The sequence below is a fragment of the Sus scrofa genome, chromosome 6 (assembly GCF_000003025.6).
Source record: "Sus scrofa isolate TJ Tabasco breed Duroc chromosome 6, Sscrofa11.1, whole genome shotgun sequence".
NCBI lineage: Eukaryota > Metazoa > Chordata > Mammalia > Artiodactyla > Suidae > Sus > Sus scrofa.
The window spans coordinates 99525014-99541541 of NC_010448.4; the positions used below are offsets into that span (position 1 = coordinate 99525014).

The window sequence follows — 16528 nt, forward strand, 5'->3', positions numbered from 1 at the left end:
GCTCAAATCACCCTCAATCACATGTGCCTTTCTTTTTCAGTCCTGTGGCTTTGGGTTGCTTTGGTGACTGTGCAAGGGAACATTCTACTGTGAAGGGTCTGCTCCCTAAGTCACAAGGGGTATGTCCAGCGTTTCATTCCACTAATGACATAAAGAACTACAAGCATTACGTGAAGAATCTCTGTAATATTTGAGACTTACGTTACGAGGGCTAGAGGTGAAAGCTATCTACTAAAATGTCCATTGGAAAGATGAGCTGAATTGCTATCCAGCAACTCTAGGCCACTGACTTGAAGCTCGCTTACCATTCCATTCTGACAGAATACAATCATTAATTCTTAAAATTACTATCGTATGGTTAGGCATTTTGGAGTTTATAATTAGTCGACCAATTTTTAGCAAAACAGGGTTTGAGCTGCCTACAGTGAAGGTCTGGAGTCATTCTGTGGATGGCTTTGGAGGTGAAGCTGAGAAGCTGGGACATAATACTGAGCAGGAAATAATATAATAGGGGTTGCATTTTAGGGAAAAGAATCTTCCATTTTTCTCTTTTCTCTTCATACCTCCATTAGCACTTCCCTCTCCTCTGTCAGACGAATCACTCTTATTTCACTGAATAATAGCGGCAACCAGAAAAGACACCTGCCCCCTGCCCCACACAGATCTTGCCATTTTGGGCTTCCTGTATGAAAGACACAGCAACTTTCTGAAGTCTTGGTTTCCCCAAATGGGGAAAGCACATCGTCTACTCTGTAGGGTGGTCATGAGGATTAAATGAGAATACAGGCAAAGTCATCACTCTCCGTTTCCACATGTTTCTTGGTCTTGTTTTTCACTCCCTCCCCCATCTTTGATCTCCTTCTTTCCTTTTCATTCACATTGTTTCTTGAAAAGTTTCATATCAAAATGTGCAGTTCTTCTTAATATTAATCTACCAACTGCACCGTGTAACGCTCCTCAATGTAGCACAAGGTGAGCATGAGATGAGAGAGAAAACAAATCACCATCAAGGACCTATCGTATAGCACAGGGAACCCTACGCAGTATTTTTAATAACTTATAAGGGAAAAGAATCTGAAAAAGAATATACATTATATATATGTGTGTGTGTGTGTAACTGAATCACTGTGCTGTACACCTTAAACTAATGGAACATTGAAAATCAACTATACTTCAATAAAAACAAAGAAAAACAATAATCACCCCTCCCCCAGAACACTGAGTTGAGGCATGACACCCTCCCTGGAGGCAAGGCTGACCTCGCACGCCCTCGACGCTGCAGGTAGACTCCCTATTCAGCATGCAGTCCATACCAGCATCTAGAAGAAATCCTAGCTTTATCTCAGATAGAGATTTCTCCTCTTGCCGAGTCCTAAGAACTAAGAATCAGTGCTATTTCCCCAGGATAGGCTCCCAGCAACCTGGATCCTGCCTGCTTCCTCTGTGGAGAGCATTACCTCAGGGCTCTCGGCAAGATCTACCCAGAGAGCTGGAGCCGGGCAGCTCGAGCACCACCCTCTACGCCCGCAGAAAACTCTGATAACCGCTGCAGCCGCTTCCCCAGGCAAAACGGAGAAAGTAGGAGGCAGAGAAAAATGAGAGCCTGGAAATTTCCTTCCCGTTGAGCACCGCCCTGCCCCTGTGCCCTGGCTCAGGGCTCAGTCCCCCCAAAGGGCGACAGTGAATCGGCTGTTTATTCAAAACCACCTACAGAAGCTAATAGACAGTTATCAGCTAATTGAGTGCGGGCCGTGGTGCTGGGGCCTCATTCATCTCGAGGATTCAACCCAACCCCCTCAGTTGTCCTGGGTAAGGGGTTCCTGCAGCTCTAAACGCTGCGAGAAAGGCCCTGAACAACAGGAAGCTAATGGTTTAACTGTTCCTCTAAATTTGTTTGACAAAACTGACATTTAGTGCGTTCCCTCACATTGTGGGCAATCTGCAATTTACCCCTGAGCCCATGGCGGATGCCCGATTTATTTACCTCTCGTAGTTAAAAGCGTAATTAATATTCCGCTCTGTAACAAAGATTAGAGATTTGACAAACATTGTAATTTAAATTCTCCATTATAGCAAACATTAAAATCAAACATCTTCCGCACGGCCCATTGCGTAAAGGACACGTGTAGCTGTAATTTAACTTTTTAGTTTTTAATACCACAAACTAATTTCTGCTGTCAGTTTAATGAGCTGGAAAACACAAATCTTGCTGCTCTCCGCGTGGGCACAGGCTGTGAGAGATGAGCGGAGGGGAGGGGGCGCAGTGATTTTTTTCAGAACATAGTTCTAAGTGCACCGAGCAAAGACCATGCGTGTGGTCTCTCTCATCAATGCAATGTATGTGCTCCCGAAACCATTCTAATGCTTAACGAAATCGCTGTAAAAAGAAAACATTTCAAGAGAGAAATAAAGAAAGGAACCTAGGAGTTCCCGTGGTGGCTCAGTGGTTAACAATTCTGACTAGGAACCACGAGGTTGCGGGTTCGATCCCTGGCCTTGCTCAGTGGGTTAAGGATCCGGCGTTGCTGTGAGCTGTGGTGTAGGTTGCAGACTTGGCTCGGATCCCACGTTGCTGTGGCTCTGGCGTAGGCTGGTGGCTGCAGCTCCGATTGGACCCCTAGCCTGGGAACCTCCATGTGGCATGGGAGCAGCCCAAGAAATGGCAAAAAGACAAAAAAAAGAGAGAAAGGAACCTGGTATTTTCTAACATGAAGGTGTGTCTATGTAAGGGGTGTGACCTGGAGTTTGGCTCTTGCCATCTGCTTCTACAGGGACTGAATCGTGAGCCACTGCATCTACTGACCCTCACTTACACCCCATGAGAGGAGCTCAGGGTGGAGATCAGGAGTGAGGCACTGCGCTCTGGGAAAACTGGTAGAACAGGTCTTCAGATAGTTAGATATTTTCAGGAGATTTTACGAGCCCAATTCTTGCATCTCCTTATATACAGAAAAACATTAAAATCCTTTATGGTGATGTCGGCTTCTTGTGACCAGCATTAACCTTCACGTGACTGGCGGTGACCCTCTGCAAAATGTGTGCTTGGTTGCATGTACCTCCCCCTTCACCCAAATCACATATATACTGACCTTCCCCCCTGCCTCTGTGGAGGGTATTTCAGAACTATCTGAAATGCTGCCTCCCAGGCTATAGCTTTTATTTTGCCACAAATAAAACTTAACTCTCAACGTTGAAGTTATGCATATGTTTAAGTCAATAGGGGTAGATAGGAATATATGCAGATACAACAGGCAAAACAAAACTACAAACCAAGTCACAGCCCTGCAAACTGAGACTCTATAAGGAGCATGATGGTCACTATTGGCGTTCGTCACTGGCCCAGAGTCCTTTCCAGAACACTAACGGTGGAACGAGGTGGTCAGCGGCTGATGGAGTCCTCAGAGAAACTCTGTTCTAATTCATGCTAATTTTCACTGGAATCTCAGCTTCATAAATTTTATGTGACTGATTAAAATTATTGTATGTAGAATACCTTCAGGCAGCTGAAATGGCTCATTAAACACGGAAGCTAGCTGGGAATTATCAGTAATGTAACAGATTTGTACACCATGAATTTGATGTCTTTAGAAAGAACACAGGAGGACTATTTAGGCCCCCCTCCCTTAGAGCTGGCCGGGCTCAGGGGGGAAAGGAAGCAATACCTTGACCTCAAAGAGGCCCTGGCTACTCCACTCTTCCTCCCCATCCGATCTGCAGAAACCCACAAACTTGCCGACTTCGGCAGACACCTCATTAGTCACTGCCAGCTTCAATCTGCTGCCGTTCTTTTACATTCAGATCCCAGGAGGAAACATATTCTCTGCTGCAATTTCAGGCTAAACCAAAGATAAACTGATCTACTTTCAAAAAAGACAAACCAGCATGTCCCAACTTATACTAACATCTCACAACACGGAGAAAAGTCTGTGTAAATATTATTAACCCTGGCACTGTATTAAATGAAAGAGATAGATATTGTTGCCAAGGCAGAGGTTTCCAAATGGCCCAAGAGTCAAAGGTTCTACACAAAGCTCTGTCCATAAGCAGCGAGGGTGGTTCCAGAAGGAAGCACAGCCAGGAGATACGCACGAGCCCTCCAACCCACTTTTGAGAGAGGCATTGGCTGGTCTTTCGAGCACCCCATCTGAGCTGCTGGGAGGACTTCCTGGATAACTCCTGATGGGAGCAACAGAATATTGGTTTAAAGTACTTGAAATGAAAATCTTTGCCAGTTTTTTGTAAAAAGGAGCAGCCACTTTCACAAAATACCTGCAATTTCCCTCAAAATGCTTAGGCATGCCCGTGGAAACAATATGTTGTTATATGATTCAGAGAAGGTTTGTAAACCAGCTGGGCAAAAAATTAAATCAAAACATACCTGACATTTTAAAAATAACATTTTGGAAAAGAGTAACCAAATGACAGATCTGGCCTTTCAGAAAACAAAACACAGGGTCCTCCTCTCAGTGGCGGTGACTGAAGACAAACTAAGTAAGAAAAGTGATTGAAAAACAAAATAAAACAAGTGTATTATCAACATGCTACACTGAATCAGAGAAAAAGAAAAAAGGACATCAGCAGAATGTGTTTTCTCTACCTTATGAAATATTAGGAGTATTAATAATAGGTTTTACATGTCTGAACTCCGATTACTGTTCAGTATAGATATGACTGTGGTTCTAGAAATAATGTGTTATTTATTTATTGAAATTAGCTAAGTCAGATAGTATGATCTCTTTTCTTTTGTCTTTCTAGGGCAGCACCCGTGGTATATGGAAGCTCCCAGACTCAGGGTCGAATTGGAGCTATGGCTGCCGGCCTACACCACAGCCACAGAAACATGGGCTCCAAGCCACATTTGCAACCTATACCACAGCTCAGGGCAATGTTGGTTCCTTAACCCACGGAGCGGGGCCAGGGATCGAACCCGCATCCTCTTGGTTACTGGTTGAGTTCATTACCGCTGAGCCTCGGCACGACAGGAACTCCTATGATCTCTTTTCAACCACAAATTCTATTTATGGAAAATTGCTGTGTGCACAAATTTACATCTCCAAAAATTTGACGTCCCTGGGAGAATTTCAGATATAGAGGATATGAATGGCCGGACAATCCTATTGGGAATCAGTAAAAAGAGAGATCTGGGGTCAGAAATGGAATACCATGGTAAAGTTAAAGATGGAGCAGAAACAGGCATTTTTGCAATAAAGCCAGTCAACATGAAGAAAAAATGAGGCAGCAAGCAGGGCCATAGACAGCCATGTTCCCGTGAGGAGGAACTCTGGATATGCTTTAACCAATGCTAAGTAACGGTGGTTCTTGGGAGAAGGGAGATGTTATATGAAATACTCTGTGTAGGTCACATAAAGGTCATTCCCAGCCTTCTGCACTCAAAGCAGCCAAGGGACCCTGAATCCCAGGAACTAAGTAAAGAGCACAAGGTAGGACTTGAGGAAAGAATTCAAATAAGGAGAATCATTGGGCCTTAAACAGAAAGGCTTTGAACAACTGTCTATACAGCCAGAAACATGGGACAATGGCTCTTAATATGCGTATTTCCTGGATTAAGGGAAAATGCTTCTGTAAGTATCTTCCCCAAATTTTGGGAATGACAGATCTTGAAAAGTTTCTATCAAGGAAGAGATGGTAAATGACAATTACTGCAAAATATTGGTTTCTACTATTTCAAAATATGATTATGCAGGTGATGACCCATTATATGGTGTCTCGTTATTACTATATTAGAGAACGGGGACAGAATTCTTTTAGTGATGTTGCCGGTCACTTCTTCCCACTGCTTCCCATCCTGTTCCTCAACCATGAATTTTCCTAATGCATGATTTTTCAGAAACCCAGTTCTGGAGATAGGGAAGGCAACTTTCAAATTTCAATCTATCCACTGGGGTTAAGGAGATGTTCAAAATGGTGCGAGACACAGAAAACCAAGCTTGGTCCTACAGAAAAATGTATTTAAATCATTAACATGGATGTTCTGAATTTCACATGCAAAATACCAACCAAGTATTGAAACCCAATTCAAGTAAAGTTCGAAGAGATAGAGTCACTGGAGATAAGAAGCAAATTCATCAATCGATAAACACAGACTGTGGGAAAAAACCACAAAACTATCTGCAACATAATCGCATTTTCTTTGCCACCATGGAGCATAGCCAAATCTCTTAACGACAATTTAAAATGAAACTGGAAATGACGATCACTCAGGCTTTCAGAGCTGTGGTTCAGAAACTCCTACCTAACGTTACTGCTGATTATCACTGTCTCTGGGTCATGACGAAGGCACCAACAAACAGAAGCAGACCTTCATTAGATCCTTTCTTACAGGAACCCAGGAGCCAGAATTTCATCCAGGGACCAGAGCAAGACTTACTTTCTGCATTACTAAGAGCTTCTGTCTGCCCTTCCTGGAAGTCGGAACTCATAGGATCCTGACTCCTGTGCCCCCACTGCCACACCCCCACCCTCTCTGGATAGGGGAGGGGCCTGGTATTTCAAAAGTAGGAGAATCCCTGTGGCTCGGGGAATTCTTTGTCTCCACCGTTTTCTGGGCCTGAACTTGTAGTGTGGTATGACTGATCACAATTTCAAAGCTTAACCCAGTCAAAAAGCATGACCTGGGGTAACAAGTAACTGAATTCTTGGACTCCATTATTTGAGAAGAATCCAAAGAACACTGACAAGGAGTCCAGCTTTTTGCTTTTTTCTTTTCTTTTTCTTTTTTTAAAGACCGCACCTGTGGCATATGGAAGTTCCAGGCTGGGGGCTGCATCAGAGTTGCAGCTGCCAACCTACACCATAGCCATGGCCACAGCAGATCTGAGGTGCAGATCTTTGAGACTTTATCCTATCTTACTTGTCCTGTTTTAATAAATTGTTAAGATAAGTGAAAGTTTAGTATATTTTTTCCTAAGAATAATTCCTTTTCATTGAGCAAAATCTAGAAAATAAAAGGTTAAAGAAAATATGACCAGTTGTAATTTTACCACTCAGAATAATAACTGCTAACAGTTCAGGATTCTTTAATCCAGTCTTTTTTTTTTGGGGGGGGGCGGTCTTTTTAGGGCCACACTCGCGGCATATGGAGGTTCCCAGGATAGGGGTCGAATCACAGCTGTAGCTGCTGGCTTACACAACAGCCACAGAAACGCCGGATTCGAGCCATGTCTGTGACCTACACTGCAGCTCACGGCAATGCTGGATGCTTAACCCACTGAGTGAGGCCAGGGATTGAACCTGCATCCTCATGGATACTAGTTGGTTTTGTTACCGCTGAGCCACAATGGGAACTCTCAGTCTTTTTTTTATACATATTAATTTTAAATACATTTTGGATTTTTCTGTACCATTTATTTATATGATCTCTAAATGTCATTTTTTTTTTTTAGAAAACAGAGGTTTTTAATGACTAAGCAATATTTAATTAAAATGACATTTACTTAATTATGACTATTGGAGCATCCACATTTCTCACTGTCATAGATGATACTGTGCTGATTATCCTGATCTTTAAACCTGACAATTGCCTTAGAAAAAATTCTCAGTGGTACTGGATTAATTGGCATGCTTATTTTAAATAACAATGTTACAAACTATAAACGGCTTTTAAAAAATTTGCACCAATTTCTACTCTTATCAGGAAATGCGTGAGGAGGTCCTTCTCACTATATCCTTCTGGATTTCAAAAGTAGTTGCCAATTTGATGTGAAAAAAAAGAGCATTTTTTACCATCTACATGTACATTTCATCGCTTACAATTCAAGTTGAACAGTTTTTAATGCAGGTACTAATCATTTGCATTTCCCCCTTTTATAGACTAGCAGGTTATATATTTTCCCCCTTTTTTCTATTAAAATCTCCCCTGCATCCTTCAGGGATGGATTAGATTAAGAGTATCAGCCATCTGTTATGAAACATTCAGCCCTGACCAAAGTCTTCTGAAGCCTCCCCACTGTCCTCCTAGCCTGCATTGCTTCCTACTCCCCCCACACCCCAACACCTCATTCTCTCCCATCCTTCAAGGCTGGGTTCCTTGAGGCACCTCATCTTTTGGTCCATGACACTGTCACTTGTCGCTGGGCTCCAAAGCAGTTATTATCCTGACCTCATCCTGCCTCATTTGATTAATTACCTTTCAAGATGCATAATGTCTTATGAGATTTGTGAGGCAAAAGCCATTTCTCACATTTCACAGGATGAGCATGTTTGCCACTAAACAATAATGATTCTAATTACCGGACACTCCACACATGCCATAACGCAAACCCCCCAACAACACTGATTTTAAAAACATTTACAACTTTCCTCTCCCTGAAATACATTTTCCCAAAGAAGGAAAATGTTCATATATAAATAACTCTTAGATAATGGAAATTCATTAGGCATCTAGATGAGATTATTTCATATTACACAGTATAAGCTGACATTATGTCCTGAGATGAGCAAGTTGGTAATGAAAGCTAGCCGTGTGCAAATGGAAATATTTTTGGCAGACATGATATCCACTGAACAGAGTGGATGTGTCAAATTATTTTTATAACTCAAGCAGAACATATCATTCCAAATAGAACGCTATAGATCATTCTGACTTATGATGGGGTTACTTTCTGATAAACCCATCAGAGGTTGAAAATATTGTAAGTCGAAGATGCATTAACACACCTAACCTACACCATAGCTCAGCCCAGCCTACCTTAAACATTCTGAGAACACTTATGTTAGCCTGCAGGTGGGCCGAATCATCTAACACAGAGCCTATTTTATAAAAAGCTGTGATTTTCTCGAGTAATTTATTGAACTCTGGACTGAAAGTGAAAAAAAGAAAGGTTGTCTGGGTACAGACCAGTTCCAAGTGTATCTTATTTACCGGCAGGATCGTGTGACTGACTTAGAGCTCTAGTGGCCACTGCCCAGCATCACGAGGAATGATCGTGTCACATGTCCCCAAACCAAGAAAAGAACAAAATTCACAATTCTAATACATCTTCTACTGACTGCTTTCACACCATCGTAAAGTCGAAAAACTGTAAGTCAAGATGTGCTAAGTCAGGGAGTGTCTGTATATGGATAAGAGCAATATAGCGTATTGCTGTGTATCTTCTAAAATGCCAAAATATTAAGAATTATAAAGCAGGAGTTCCCATCGTGGCTCAGCAGTTAATGAACCCGACTAGTATGAGGTCGCGGGTTCCATTCCTGGCCTCGCTCAGTGGGTTAAGGATCCAGCCTTGTCCTGAGCTGTGGTGTAAGGTTGCAGATGTGGCTTGGATCCCGTGTTGCTGTGGCTCTGGCGTAGGCCAGCAGCTACAGCTATGATTCGACCCCTAGCCTGGGAACCTCCATATGCTGTGGGTGCGGGCTTATAAAAAGACCAAAAGACCAAAAAAAAAAAAAAAAAAAAAAAAGGAATGATAAAGCAAATAACCAGTTAAACATATAATATACAGCAGAAATTGGCACCACACTGTAAATCAACTATACTTCAATAAAAATTATTTAAATATATAATAAAGAATAAAGCACATGCCACGATCCTAGTGTAGTTTATTCTTGGTAATGGAAACCATAAGCAGGTTTGGTAAACATGTCTACAAATGAAATCACAGAAACATAATCTCAGGGCATACATGCAGACAGAAATAATAGGAATGTTACTTTGGAGCCCTCTCCCTAAGGTGGCCTAATGGAATGGTTTTTTTGGTACTGAATGTTTAAACTTGAGATAGTCTCTTTTTATGGACAGAAACAGAATTTATAGCAGTGAGAAATCATGGTTCCTTTGCATATGAAGTGCATAGTTCTGAAAGCTTTCTGCTAACAAAATAGCTTAATACTTCGTTTTGAACTTTAGATCACATTCTTATTTTTTTTTATGAGGAGCCTATTTTCTTCCCAAGGCTAAAATGGCTCTCTAATTGTCAAGCAAATCAGATAAACTGAAATTATTTAGCCACACAAGAGTTTGGATGATAACAATGCAAGGACAACTCTATAAAAACACACACACACACAAAACCTAAGCACTTAACAGCAACTTCAACAGTAAAGTTATCATTTTACGTCTGCAAACTCATAGGAAATGGAAAATGGCCCATGCTGATAACCCAAATTCTTTCCACCACGTTCTGACCAGAAGAATCAGAAAACCTCATACACTGGACAGAAAATAAGAGGATATAAATTCTCAAATTTTCTGGTTTTATGATAGGAAGTATTAGCTTTGAATTTTTTTTTTTTTTAGTTACCAGAGAGGAATTACTTATGAAGAATACTCTCAATCCAGTCACTTTTCTGTATCAAGTCCAAACATCGCTTTGGGCAATTTTCTTTTTTTTCTTGGCTGCGCTCACAGTATGCAGAAGTTCCCAGGTCAGGGACAGAACCAGGCCATAGCACTGACCCAAGCCACTGCAGTGACAACACCAGGTCCTTAATTTGTTAGACCACCAGGGAACTCCACTATTGGACAGTTTATAAGTGAAGCCAGGTACCCCTGCCACCCTGTTTGTTAATGCCACCGTATGCGGAGGGGCCACAGGTTGTGACTGTTCTCCTCCGTTCCTTCCCAAAGCTGTACCTGACATCAGGCAGAAGCTTCACTGGGTTTCCTTTCTTTTTTTCTTCCTTGTATTTTCTAAGATGGTATTGTGCTTTCAAAACTAACTTATATATCAATTAAAAAAAAACCTACTGGACTATTTCACTGAACAGCTGGAGGGATTTGGAAAGAAAAGGCAACTTCATTTCAAAGTAAGACACAATTTACCTTCCCACACACTGCAATACACCCATAAAGCAAAGCTCTTGCCACAGGTGGCTTGCGATGCTGCTGAATTTGGCAGGTAAGGAAGGGGCAAGCCCGGGAGAATACGGTCAGGATGAGCACAGCTCCAGACTGCTTAGCCCCTTTGATTTTCCCCATAGTGTATAAGAAAAATCTCTTTATCCATAGGAAAGCTAACTTAGAAAACCAACCTTCCCTTCTTTAGAAGAAATACGGCATCTTTGCAAGGTCTCCGTGTTTGTGGTCCACACACCAACTACGAACACCTCTCTATCCATGCACGTAATGTGTACACTTACTTTGCTGAATCACTTGAATGTTGGTTTAAGTTATGACGATTTACCCCAATACTCAGTATGTATCACCTAAGGAGGAATTCGACCTAACTACAGCATTTATTACTCCTCAAGAAGTCTCTCAAAAGATACAAACAGATTGTCTAATAAAGATGCATAGTCAAGACTTTCAAATTGTCCCAATAATGACATTTATTTATTTATGTGCTTGAGAATCAATCAAGGACCCTGCACTGCATTTGCCTGTCATGTTTCCTTAGCCTCCTGAATCTAGAACAGTCTCTGAATTTTTTCCTTTCATGACCTTGGCCTTTTTGAAGCATATAAACCAGTTGTTTGATAAAAACTTCCTGGAGTTCCCTTCTGACCCAGTGGGTTAAGGATCCAGCATGGTCACTGCTGTGGTTCGATCCCTGGCCTGGGAACTTTCACTTGCCATGACAAAGCAAAAAAAAAAGTCCTTCCTGGAGCCTATGTGTTTTTGTTTTTTGTTTTCCTAATATGACATACAAGGAAGAACTCACTCCATAGTGGTTTGTACCATGCTTCTCTGAGTTCCAGTTATTTTAAGGAGTGAAGGAACTCTATGAATGTTAATATATGCCACACCAGTCACATCCTTCAAAACCTCAGGCTGGTGTTTACTAGGAGTGCACCCAACAGTTGCATCAGATGGGAGCCCCTTGCTGCATTTCCCCAGAATCACCTGAACTGACAGTAATTACATGGATACACATTCAGTTTAATTCACTGTAAACAAATATATATATACATTTTATATTTGCAAATTAAAGTGCAAATGCACTTTTAAGGTGATGAATGGTAAAGTAATCACAGCTGTGGGCTGTCAGAGCCAGGCTGAGCGGGTCCTTCACCAGGAAGAGGAGGCTGCAGGGATGTGAACGTGGGAAAGGGGCGCAGCCCAGACAGGAGGTGTCTCAGGCACAGAGGACGTGATGACGCTTCAGTGAGGTGAGGCGCTTGCCTTGGAGAAGGGGAAGAACAGGACAGCTGAGACAGCGTCAAGCAGAAAAATACATAAAATAGGAGGATGGTTGTGGTCTCTGAAGAAACACGAAGCTGTTCTGAGGTAAAGGTGACATGAATTACCAGCAGCGCACGCTCTACTGGGGCTCACTGAGAAGGCTGCCAGTTTCTCATCACTTCCCAAAGCCTAAGAGGAGTGGAAGGAGTTCCTGTTGTGGCTCAGTGGTAATGAACCCAACTAGTATCCATGAGGATGCGGGTTCGATCCCTGGCCTCGCTCAGCAGGTTGAGGATCTAGTGTTGCCATGAGCTGTGGTGTAGGTCACAGACGTGGCTTGGATCCAGCATTGCTGTGAGCTGTGGTGTAGGTCGCAGACATGCCTTGGATCCTTGGATCTGGTGTTGCCTGACTGTGGTATAGGCCGGCAGCTATAGCTCCAATGCGACCCATAGCCCAGGAACTTCCAAATGCCGTGGGTGTGGCCCTAAAAAAAAAAAAAAAGGAGTGGAAAAATTATAAATTAAATCATACATAAACATCTTAAAGCGCAGGGTTACTCTAAACACAACTCTGTGTTTTGGGTTTTTGCAGAGACAAATTTCTGTTATATAAGCTAAAAAGTGTGCAAAGATGTAGAGGTGCTTCATTAGGGAATTTAGGCTCTTCAGTTCTCCTTGGGCCCAACTTAAACACAGAATAAACAGAATATGATAAATATAAGAGAGGCAACACATCTCTTGTTTGGAACATCACTTCAAAAAACATCTATTTAATATAAAACAGATTTGTATATGTGACCACTAGGCAGCGCATGGGAGGTCTGGGAAAATGAGATGATGATGATGATTATATAGAAAAAAAATCACCAGTCGGAGTTTCCACTGTCATACAAAGGGATCTGTGGCGTCTCTGGAGCAGTGGGGCACAGGTTTGATCCCTGGCCCAGCACACTGGGTTAAGGCTCCACCATTATGACAGCTGTGGTGTGGGCCGAAATTGCAGTTTGGATCTGATCCTTGGCCCAGAAACTCTATATGCTGCAGGGGTGGTCAAGAAAGAAAAATAAATCTGGAGTGTATGCAGCTGGGGTGGGAGAGGATGGGATGGCTGGACCTGGGCAGGCTGACCCGATCTCCTTCCATTGATGCACCAGGTCTTTGAAGGAGGTGGGGCCAGCATCCTATACCTCCAGGTAGGTTCTGGTGCACATCTGTCCTCGGATGCTCTTTTGCTGTCATCCATCCACAACCCAATAAAGTTGGTCAATTTGGATAAGTCAGTCCAGCCAGCCCAGTAAAATACATCATCTTAATGATTTATTTGGGCTTGATTCTGCAGTCTGGCATTTTAAGACGCCATCTGTATTTTGGCCCGTCCAAGTGGTCAGTTTTCTGTTCAACAGAGACTATGAGGAAGCAGGCATCTGAGGGGTGTGGTCACGAGGCCAGGCAGAAAGCACTGCTCTCTTCAGGAGAGCAGACTTAATCCTTCGACAACCTTATGCCTAGACAGTTCCGCTCACCACTTCTGGACTAGCAGTAAGCGGGTGCCAACCACAAGTCGGTGCTGGGTAAACATCTGTTCAAGGAATGGTTATTGTAGCTGATTCATTTTGCTACATGTATCTGGGAGCATGTCTAATTAAGAAGACACAATTCAGTTTAAAACTATGATCCAATTCCTAACAATCAGTAGCAAAACGTTAGTGAAATGCATGCACCCATCTTCCGAGTTCTAGCCAAAGGAAGTGATCTTCCAACAGGCATCCAGCTGCTCAATATTCCAGAAGCAGAGTGTACACACAGGAAAAGGTGGCAAAGGACCGGGATGGCCTGTTTCCACCCCTTGGACCTGGAATCTTCTCGTTCCATCAGCCTCTTCCTGAACCCTAGAGGCTAGAATTCCTGGAATGGGCATTGAGCCATTGGAGAAATCCAAGGGAAGTTTCAGTGAGAATGGGTTTAGCAGCCAAGTGCCTTGGCTCTCTCTGTTTTCCTATCATTCAGTTCAAGAACATTATCTTGCTCACCAACCATAACAGAAGAGCTAAACTTCATCTTTAATTATGTCTGAACATTTGCCTGTTAAGACTGCTTACACACTGCTCTGTAAGGCATTTTGTGTGTGGAGTGAAAGAGAAAATGCTGAGGTAACTGAGAACTTCATTAGTGAAACCACAGGACAGCGTGTGGCCTGATTAATCTTATGAACTCAGCATTAACGTACTGCTGGAACATAATGCAGATCATAAATTTACAGATGTATAATATCAGTTCCCAAGAAACAGAAAAGCTTCCTCCTAAGTAACTTCTTAATTCTATTTCCCTTAACCGTAACCTTGTCCTAGGAACAGACACTAAAGTGACCAAGGAGTGACACATGAAATTTCACAAAGTGATAAAAAGTAACATTTTTCATATTCCTTATCCTTGCACTATAAACACATCCTTCCAACAAATTAAGCATTGACGATCATGTTAAAATTTATCTATAATAATCATTTGAGTGAATATCCAGGATACTTCCTAGATGCACAGTGTCAGAGCATCTGGGTCACACACTGTTTTCCATGAAAACATAAAATACATAAATAGGAACATTGTTACCTAAAATAATACAGGAGAAGAACCTTGAAGAATTCCCCTTATTACACAGAACATCACTTAGAGTGAGTAAAGATGACCATGCCTGCAATGCTACCTGATGCCTTGATGGTCACAAAAATACTCAACGAATATTTCTGAGTACTTCCTATGTGTGGAAACTATCAGTCTCTTAAAACAAACCACGATCAAGAATTGTCCTTACCTCGAAGTATTAGCAATTAGCATGTATTTGGCTTTTTCCATGACGCACTCCCAGTTAAGGACTCAGAGGCAATCAACATGGAGAGTTATTAATGGCCCCTCAGTCCGCCTGTTTCCACCTCCTCAGGTCAGATATTCGCTGAGGTGGACGCAGATACACTGGGACCTATTTCTGACCCACCATACACCCCATGAAATTCTGAGCGTTTGAGGGACCACATGCTTCCTTGAGTGACATCATGGAATAAGGATAGCAGCTTCTAACCCAAGCTCATGATGGGGAGCCGGGACCAGCCTGGGAACGTGGCAACATCACCCATCATTTAGAAACATCTGTGCTGGGATCACTCCTATGGACCAATATTCCTCAAACTGCTTTTGACATCATCTAATGATCTTTCTTAACACAGCTGCTGTCAAATTTTTTTTCTTTTGCCTTTTCAGGGCTGCACCTGTGGCATATGGGGGTTCCCCGGCCAGGGGTTGAATTGGAGCTGTAGCCACTGGCCTACGCCACAGCCACAGCAACGTGGGATCCAAGCCACTTCTGAGACCTACACCACAGCGTACGGCAACGACGGATCTTTAACCCGCTGAGCAAGGCCTGGGATCGAACCTGCGGCCTCACGGATTCTAGTCAGATTTGTTTCCGCTGAGCCACAACAGGAATTCCAGGAAAAAGTAATTTCAAAGCCAAGCACAATGAGGCTGTTCTTGTCAATGCTCAAAATGGGCACTAAGCCTGACGGCTGACATTCTAGGCAAACAGGACAGCACTGAGCATGGCAGGGCCGGGGTGCTGCTGTGTCACTGGCTGCACAACCTTCCCTGCATCCACACAGCACGTCTCTCCAGAGATAAAACACAGCTCATCTCATTTCCTCCTGCTCCCACCTCCCTGCAGTAAAAGCTCTAAGGATCAGAAATGTTAACACCTTACCTGAAAAAAGAGACAGTTGTATGACAGCTTTCGTTACATCTGTGGTAAAAACCTTGGACTGATCTGAGGAATCCTAGGTAGGCGCACCTGTTCACTGTGGAGGGGACGGATGTACAAAGTTCCTTCTCAGAGTTCTTGAGAGAGGCTGATGCAAGGGAGCCCCACCAACCTCCCTGACTACCCCATATCCCACCCACTTGGTGGCTCCATCGCTAGAGGGCAGCTAATGCAATGGAAGCAGAGCCTCCACGAGACCAGCGCTCAAGGAGACCTTCCTAAAAGACTCCCACTAGTAGTTCCCACTGTGATGCAATGGGATTGGTGGCTTCTTGGCAGTGCTGGGACGCAGGTTTGATCCCCAGCCCCGAACAGTAGGTTAAGGATCCAGCGTTGCCATAGCTGCAGTGCAGGTCGACACTGTGGCTCAGATCTGATCCTTCACCTGGGAACTCCATATGCTTCGGGGGGTGGGGGGTGGGGAGTGGAAAAAAAAAAAACTCCTACTAGGTTATCAAAGTGCTTAATCTAGAAAGGAACATGAACTGGCAACAAAATACTACTCAAGCTTAGGGAAGGATCCAAACGTGCCCTTTTTACTTTTTCTCATACTATGTCAATTTTTAAAAATTGAAGTATAATTGATTTACAAAATGTGTGTCAGGTTCAAGTGTACAGCACACTGATTCAGTTATACATACA

General features: G+C 42.9%; 1 protein-coding gene across 13 annotated transcripts in view; it reads right to left on the minus strand.

Moving 5' to 3' along the window:
- The window catches only part of PTPRM (protein tyrosine phosphatase, receptor type M), a 742666-nt gene that overhangs the window by 174713 nt on the left and 551425 nt on the right, over positions 1 to 16528 (minus strand). The window lies entirely within an intron of this gene.